Genomic DNA, 9,034 nt, shown 5'->3' on the forward strand with positions numbered 1-9,034 from the left:
TGATGCACATTTTCTTTGCATAAAACTCTCTCTTATACATGAGTTGCTGTGGATTTGTTTCTCCAAAGTACCTAGACTAATACAAGTGCCAATAAAACTGTAAATAAAACAAAAACAAAAGAAGTAGAAGCCAAGAAATTAAGCTACCCCTTACATTGGGACATCTGCTGCTTAAGGCCTCTTTAAAGTGTTGAAGAGCAAGATGTTACCTTGAGCCAAGGTACAAACGTACCTGAGCCAAGTCATGGCATTTTCAATCCCCTGGAAATCCACAAGGGTAGCTCTGCCCTGTCTAACAGCTTTGCTGTGAGCTGGCATCCATTTCAGGGCAGTGCGTTTGGCTTTTGGCTTTGTTCTGCATATATGCAAACCTGGCCAATGACTAAGGAAGATCAACCAATTGATGTATGTGAATTATTGTATTGGCAAAGAATATTGAAAGTACCCCAGAATGTCAGAAGACCAAACCAATCTATCTTAAAAGAGGTACAGACAGATGCTCCTTAGGAGCAAGGCTGGTGAGATTTTGTTGTACGTACTTTGGACTTGGTGACATGCAACCAGGAGGATCATGGTGTCCCTGGAGAAGGACCTCATACATGGGACAGTAGATGGCAGTGAAACAGAGGAAGAGCCTCCATGAGCTGGTTTGACAAAATGCTGCAACAATGGACTCAAAGAGCAATGTGTGAAGGTGGCACCGGACTGGCCAGTGTTTCATTCTGTGGCATATAGGGCTGCCATGAGCTGTCTTGATGGCCCCTAACAACAACAACAACAACAACAACACAACAGCCACACAATGGCATCAGAAAGGTCCCCCTGAAGGAGAGTATCTGTGGATAGAATGAAGTATGAGTCAGAACTCACTCACATAAAGGAAAATGGGGAAAGAGGAAGAAAAGAGTGTTTGGGGTGGGGCAGAGAAAACAGCATCTGTGAGCCCTAGGTGAGAGGAATTGATTCCCATGTATTTTATTGACCGATGTACACAGGTGACTTTAGGGTCTACTGTTGCTGTTGGGTTTCCAGAGGGTTTTGACAAATGAACAATGCCATGTGCTCACCGTCATCCACAACATCAACCGGATTCACTTCACTGTCCCCCAAATGCCCTGTGCATCACCTGTGTATCCCTCCTCTCTCTTCCGGACTCCCTGTCAACCGCGGCTCTTTTCACTGTCTGCACTTTTTGCCTTCTCCAGAGGTGATAGAGCTGTTGTACTTGTTGGGCAGGAGGGGTGTGCATAGTAGGTTTTTTTCTTGAAAATGGGCTGGCTCAGGTGGTCCTCAAAGAAGAGGTTAGAGTCCACCTGCAGGTGCCTGAGCTGCGGCAGACTGGGCAACTGAGAGGTGAACTGGGCTAGTTCACCACCCCTCCGGTGATCCCGAACCCAAGGATTCCATGATGACTCCAGAGAGACTGAGCTGTCTCAGATTCACCATCTGGCCTAGGTGAAGAGCAAGCCAGGCCAGGGTGGGCAGGGTCCAGGGGCGCTTCACTCTCACCTCCTGGACAGAGCCCACCTGTACCACGTTGAGGATTTCCTCCATCATCGGAATTCCAGGTAGCATGTCAACAACCTCCAGCCTTCTACAGCACAGGTGTGGTAGGCCTTTCCTCTGCTCCACCCTCTCTCTGAGGAGGGTGAGAGAGTCATCCCAGGTGGCTTCCTTCAAGCACACATCTGTGAGCACCTCCACAGGGCACAGGGCCTGCTGCTTCTCCCCGTGGCCCAGTTTTCGCCTTTGAGTCCTGGGCTGGGCAGCCTCTGCGCCTGCGAGGAGCACACAGACAGGTCTGGGAGCATTCATTCCAGGAGTGAGTGTGAACGGCAGTCAGTAAATCCAGCACTTTCAGTTTGCCTCTCCGCCATGAAGCTTCTGGGCTAGCAGCCCATGCAGCCCACACAGTACAGTACCGCCGTTAGGATGTCCTGGTGACCTTGCTGAACCTTCCTCGGGGGCCCCAGGGGCAGACAGGTGAAAGGCCAGGCCTGCCCCATGGCCTTCAGGGTTTCACAGGGTCTCCCAATGATGGCCACCATGAACAGAGGTGGCAAGAGTTGCATGCGCAGCCTCAGAGTGGTGATGGCCAAGCCCTATTGCTGCAGCTGCCTCTGGTTTGCAAGGTCAAGAGCCTGGGTGGGCTCTGGTTGCTCATGCTGATCAGTCAGCTCCCAAATTAACCCTGCTTTGTGCTTGGCAGGCTGAGTCTGCTCAGATCTCCTGGAGAGCCAAGGTGCTGACTCCAGCCCTTCTGGTTCTGGTTCTGGTTCTGGTTCTGGTTCTGGGTCCTTCCTTAGCTCCAAGGACACCTCTACAGGCCTTTCTGCCCACACTCCTTCCCTTTCCAACTCATGGTTGTGGCAGAGGCTGGCAAGTCCCAATCCATAGGTCACATGGCAGGCTGGAGACTCCCCCCCAGCTCAACTCCCTACAGGGACTGACAAAGCCAAGACCCAAAGGTCAAAAGGCCCACCAGCTGCCAAAGTCAGGGATCCAAGACCAGATGGCAATATAGCAGAAAGACAGGTACTGAGCTGGCTGAAGTCCAAAGAGCCACTGGTCAGAGGATGGGAAGCCAGATGCAGGATCCAGATGGAGGGACATGTGGCCTGTTGGTCACAGCCACACCCTCAGGTAATTCCCTGTCAACTGATTGGCTGCTCAGAGGGGCTCTCACCATGGAGTTCACTGCCTTGTGTCAGAGCCCATCATGGGGGTGGTTACATCATAGCCTTTGGAAAGCATCTCAAAGCAAATCTGAAGATGATTTGGTTGATCCAGAAGTAACTCCTGTCATTGATGGGGTCTGCAAGAGGCAATTCCCTGACTCCTGCATGTATTAAATTTGGACGTGAATGAATGAGCACGATAGACCTTCAAATGTTCTTTGGTGAGTGCTGTAACCCCAAGGGTGGGCTCTGTGCCCCTGAGCAATGGCCTAATCAATAACCACTCCAGTGGCGCAGAAAGAAACACCAGTGCATGAGAGGCTGTTTGGTGGGTCCTTGATTAACCCAAATACCTAAGTGAGATTTATACTGATTTCTTCTAATCATATTAATCGCAGATTACAGGAAGGTGTGTGATAAATCTTAAGCTACACGACAGTCTACAAAAAGCCACAAGACAGGGTAAGGACATAAAGCAGAAGAATCATTTTCCCATTCAGTGTCTTGATATCTGCTTTCCAGGGACCTCTCCTTATCAATCTCAAACGAAGACCTAGGAAGCCGGAGGGGTCAATTTCCTCAATCAGGATTCCAATAGTCGTTAACATTCTAAACTCTTCTTTGAGCCGTGGGGAATCATCAAAATTCACAGTGATAAATTCATAACAAAAGTAAACATGGCTGACTCACAAAAAGATATCCTCCATCTTTAAAAATGTTTTATTGTCCATTATGCACTCTTTAGAACAGATCAACAGTCTTACATTCAATAATTTATACACATTTTTTCAACTCAGTCCTCTCAATGTACCATCACATGACCTGCGTTCTCCTTGTGTTTCTGTTTTGATTCCTTGTTTTTTCCTAGCCCTCTGAACTGCATCCTGGGGTAAAGGCTGCCCTTTTGCTCCCACGTGGTTTAACATCTCACAGAAATGGGGTTCAAGACCCCATTTGAATGGGGTTCAAGACCTCACGGGAGACAAAGGGCCATGTGTGTGCAGCTTCATCCATCTCTTATCGGCTTGGTCTCGTTTATCATTTTGAGTTCTGTTCCTCATTGTCTCCTACTTCGTTGAGCACCTTCTGAGGGGATCCTTCTCAGAGCCATTGTTAGCAGTAGCCGGGCACCATCTAGTTTTGATTTTGGGATTGCAGGGATTGATGGACTGGCACATGGTCCGTTAGTCCACTGAAGCAATTGTTTCTTATGTCTTTCCGTTTTTCATCCCTCTTCTCTCTTCTGGGCAGGACAAGAGCAGTGGTTGCACCTTAACTGACTGCTCATGAGCGTTTCAGACCCCATTCACCATGTTCCAACAGGAGGCAGAACATTGTCTTTGTGAACTATGGCATACAATGGGTGCAGTCTTGCTCACAACTCACAAACTGTCCAGTTGATTTCAATTTATAGTGACCTCAAGTGGCAGGGTAGAACCGGTTCACAGGGTTGGCTAGGCTGTACTCTTCACAGAACCAGCTCACCTGGTCTTTCTCTTTTGGAACCATGGGGTGAGTTTGAACCATGGATATTTTAGGCAAGGAACCCTTAACGATTGGGCAGCCAGCAGGTAGCACAGTGGGCTTCGGGCTGCTGCTCTAAAGGTTGGCAGTTCAGACTCACCAATAATCCCACAGGAGAAAATTGTGCCTGTCTGTTTCGTTAAAGATCTACGGTCTCAGAAACCCTGTGGAGCAGCACTCTTGTTTCCCAGAGCATCCCTGTGACTCAGAATTGGCTCAATGGCAGCCAGGTTGATGCTTCATTTATTGTACTTGGCAGTTTACTGACTCTTACAGTTTGAAATTACTTAACTGTATGAATGATTTTTCTTTCCATTTTGTCTTTATTTTCTATGCCATAGTAGAAATAAAAATGATAATTACAGCCATTTTAATATTTATGGGCTGCTGCAACAAGACAGATGCTTTATTGAACTTTTCTTATTAAATAATCAGAACAACCTAATAAAATATGTGCTATTATGATTTACTATTATGGGGGTCACTGTGAGTCAGAACTGACTCCATAGCAGTCTGTTTGTCTCTCTCTCTCTCTCTCTCTCTTTTTTTGTAGGAGCTCTGTGGGCTAAGCATTGTGGTACTACACAACTGTAAGGTAAGAGGCTCAAGTTCAGTATGGAGTGCATGGGAGAAAGATGAGGCTATTTGGCCCCATCTAGATGTTATTAGGTGTTGTGGAGTCAGCTCCAACCTGCAGCGACCACATGTCCGACAGACGAAAAACTTCCCAGTCTTAGGCCAACCTTGCAACTGTTGGTTGAGCCCACAGTTGCCAACACTGTGTGAGGCCATCTCATCAAATGTCTTCCTCGTTTTGCTGCTCCTTTCCTTGATCAAACATGATGTCCTCTCCCAGGGAACTAGTGACATGAGGCAAGGAACCAAGGAAACGCTCAGAAATTCAGGATTGGTGGCAGATCAGTACATCGCAGTTGGGACATCAGAAGTGGGACCATGATTGGGACACGTAGGTTATGACAGAAGAGTTCACAAGGGGAGCCCAGGGTCTTCTAAGCAAGACAGTCAGGGAATGACGAAAAGGCCATGACCAGTGACTATGCACCCCTAGGGCTTTCCCCAGTACAGTGATCTCCTTCAAGGACACCCCCAGGCAGGCCCCAAGAGCGACTGCCCTTCCCAGGGCTGACTGGAGAGGGGTGGAGGCAATCCACTTAGCAATGCACTCTACCTGATCAGAAGGTTTACAATGGAGGCTTAATCCATGAGCGTATGCTGCAAATGGATTTTGGACGATCACTGTCATGCAAAGCCCTCTGCAAATGGGGTGCTCAGAATTTAAGTGCTTAGGCACCTGACGACCCGGATCAGGAGGCGCTTGAAGAGGACAGAGTCCATCTGGAGGTGCCTGAGCTGGTGCAGACGGGGCAACTGGGAAGTGAATTGGCCAAGTAGCTCCTTCACCCTCTCCGGTGACCTGGGACTCAGAGATTCCATGATGATTCCAGAGAAACTCAGTTGGCTCAGATTCACCCTCTGGCCCAGGGGAGGAGTCAACCGGCCCAGAATGAGCAGAGACCAGGGGCACTTCACTCTCACCTCTTGGGTACAGTCCAAACCAAGCTCCAAACTCACTGCCCTCGGGTCAATACTGACCCATAGTGAACCCCTGTGGGTTTCCAAGACTAACTATTTACAGGAGTAGAAAGCCTAGTCTTTCTTCCCTAGGGTAGCTGGTGGTTTTGAACAGTAGACCATGCGGATCACAGCCCAGCGTGCAACCCCTATACCACCAGGGCTCCTTCCAGCCATACCACTTTCAGAATCTCCTCCATGATCTGAACTGGAAGCCGCATGCCTACAAACCCCAGCCTCCTACAGCACAGGTGTGGTAGACCTTTTCTGTGCTCAATCCTCCAGATGAGGGGACTAACAGTCACTCTGGGTGGCTTCCTTGAAGAATAGATTTCAAACACCTGTATGGGGGCCAGGGACTGCTGTCTTCCTGGTTCATGAACAGTCAACCTGTTTTTCACTATATTGGGGGTGAAATTTGACAGAGCAAGTCATTTGTCCATCACACAATCTATACACATTTTCTTACGACACTGGTTGCTGTCTCCCCTGCCCTTCCTGCTTTGCTTCTGAGTGGCTGCTGGTCTCCTGGTACTGAGAGGTGGGTTGTGCTGAGGAATGCATTTCTCCCCGGGCTTACTGTTCACTTTACAAATCTGCCCATTGTTTGGTTGAAAGTTGACCAAAGGCTTTTCAACGGCTGATTTGGGGAAAGTAGATTGCTAGAATGATCTTCCGAAGAACTTCTTCGTAGACAAGACCCTGTAATCTTTCTTTGGGTGAAGCACCTGGAGACATTTGACTGGTTTTCCCATCAGGGGCTCCGGTCACACGGAACAGCCCATCTCCCCCTGGGGGTTGTGGGGAAGGCTCAGTTGCCTCACGGGGACAAAACTGGGTGGTTTTGTCCAACTCCATTATCCCACACTCTGCCTTGCTGTCAATCCAAAATCTGCCCACACTCTGTGAGTGAATTCCGCTTGTTATGTAAATAAGGTAGGATTAGTGTGAGTACATTTTAAGTCAAGTACTAGTCCTAAACTAGTGGGAGAATAATTCCTGATTATTAAAACTTGTGAATTTTCTGGTATCACAATACTAAGACAGACTGCCTACTGTCATGGAGACCACCCTGACTTGTTCTAACCCTGTTGTTGTTACTGTTAGGGGCTGTGGAGTTGGTTCTGACTCATAGACACTCTTTGTACAGCAGAATGAAACACTGCCTGATCCTGTACCTCACAATTGTTCGTGTGTTTCAGCCCATTGTTGCAGCTCCTGTGTCAATCTGTCTCAACCCAACATCCCTCTATTTTCCGCTGCCCCTCGACTTTACCAAGCTTGATGGTCTTTAGAGATTGATCTCTCCGGACAACATGTCCAAAATACATGAGTCATCCGTGAGTCAAAGTCTCACCACCTTTGCCTCTAAGGAGAATTCTGGCTGCACTTCTTCCAACACAGATTTATTTGTTCTTTTGGTAGCCCATGTTATTTTCAATTTTTTTCACCAGCGTCATAATTCAAATGCATCAATGCTTTTTTTTTTCACTCGTTGTATCCCTCATCAATTCTTCTAATGCATTGATTTTTCTTCAGTCTTCCTTATTCAATGTCCAACTGTCACATGCATATGAGACCATTGAAAGCATCGTGGATTGGGTCAGGTGAACCTCAGTCCTCAAATTCACATCCTTGCTCTTCAACACTTTAAAGAAGTTTTGTGCAGCAGACTGACCCAATGCAATGTGTCATTTGATCTCTTGACTGCTGTTTCCGAGAACAGTGATTGTGTATCCAAGCAAGATGAAATCCAGGGCCACTTGATCTTTTTTCCATTTCTCATGATGTTATCTGGTGATCCAGTTGGGAAGATTTGGGTTTTATTTACACTGAGTTAAAACCCACGCTGAAGGCTGTAATCCTTGACCTTCATCTGCAAGTGCGTCAAGTCCTCCTCACTTTCAGTAAACAAGTTGGTGTCATCTGTACATTGTATGTATTAATAGACCTTCCTCCAATCCTGATACGTCATTCTGCATAGAATTCAGCTTCTCTGAGATTTTGCTCAGCCCACTGACCTTGTAGGACAGAGTAAAATTGCTCCCTAGTGTTTCTGAGGCTGAAAAGAATCCAGTCTCATCTTTCTCATGTGAACTAGCTGGCATCCCTGTGTTTAACCCAATGCACCACCAGTTCTCCTCAAAGACAAGCCATATGGCCAAAATGAGCATTCTTCTCTTTTCCGGATCAAAAGCACAACACTGAAGCAAAGATAGAAAGGCTGACAGACAATAGATTAAAGAGTCAGGTATGTGTAAGGACATTACACCACCACATCCGCCCTCAAGACGACCCAGGACTTCAGACACAGGACATAGTCACGCAGCAGAATTCCACGTCAGGCACAGTCACCGGCCAGGTTGGAGGTGGATATTTTAGAAGAAGGGAAAGAAGCAAACATTCAGGAGAGAGCCGTGGAAGAAAGCAGAGTGAAGAAGGGTTTTGGCAGCACCAGGGAGAGCTCCCAGCTACCCCGCCAGAGTTTTTTTTTTTTTAAGAGCAAACTTCTGTGTTTCAAATGGACAAAATATTAGCATCATGTACAGTGCCTTAAGATAATTTGCCCTTGAATGGGAGCTTCCTGTCTAGTCCTTTGAGGTCTACAAGATGTTATCTAAAAATGTACTACTGTGGAAACGGAAGACTGCTTACATGAACTGGGAAGGGAGGCCCTGTGGTTTTCCTTGGTGATTCATCGCTGTAACACTGTCCTCTGGGCGGTTGAGGGAGCTTCATAGTTTCTTTAGACGTCAATAGGCGCCGGGGCTCTGGCAGGACAACTTGGATGCTGTAGGAATTCTGCCATTTTGCTAGCACTGATATGGCTCGTGGGTCCACCACTCCATTAGAACATTAACTCCATTCATATTAATTTTTGTTACAAATCTTACAAAGGGGGGTGCTTCCAGGTATGTAGGTCCACATTCTATTTTAAGGCTTTATATCTGGTTTTCATAAATTGTCCGAGCCTGTGGTGGCTGCCATCTTGCGTCGCTGTCCATAGATTTTTAAATTTATTTTTCCCCCTACAAACCCAGGCCACTGCCATGGAATCGATCCTGACTCTTGGAGACTCTGCAGAGGGTCTGGAGACTGTAGAGCCATCTGGAAGCAGACAGTCTCATTTTTATCCCTCAGAGCAACCAGTGGGTTTGAACCACCAACCTTCTGTTTAACAGTCCGACGCTTACCCCAGAGCACCACCAGAGAAGGTGTGACAGAGACCACATCTGTTT

At 47.4% G+C, this 9,034-nt stretch overlaps 1 pseudogene; it reads right to left on the reverse strand.

Moving 5' to 3' along the window:
- Positions 1–8,800, reverse strand: part of LOC101645421 — a 62,949-nt pseudogene extending 54,149 nt beyond the window's left edge.
- Between the last annotated feature and the right edge of the window lie 234 nt (positions 8,801–9,034).

The sequence above is a fragment of the Echinops telfairi genome, unplaced genomic scaffold, assembly GCF_000313985.2.
Source record: "Echinops telfairi isolate 266 unplaced genomic scaffold, ASM31398v2 ScPeMD7_8;HRSCAF=38, whole genome shotgun sequence".
Taxonomy (NCBI): domain Eukaryota; kingdom Metazoa; phylum Chordata; class Mammalia; order Afrosoricida; family Tenrecidae; genus Echinops; species Echinops telfairi.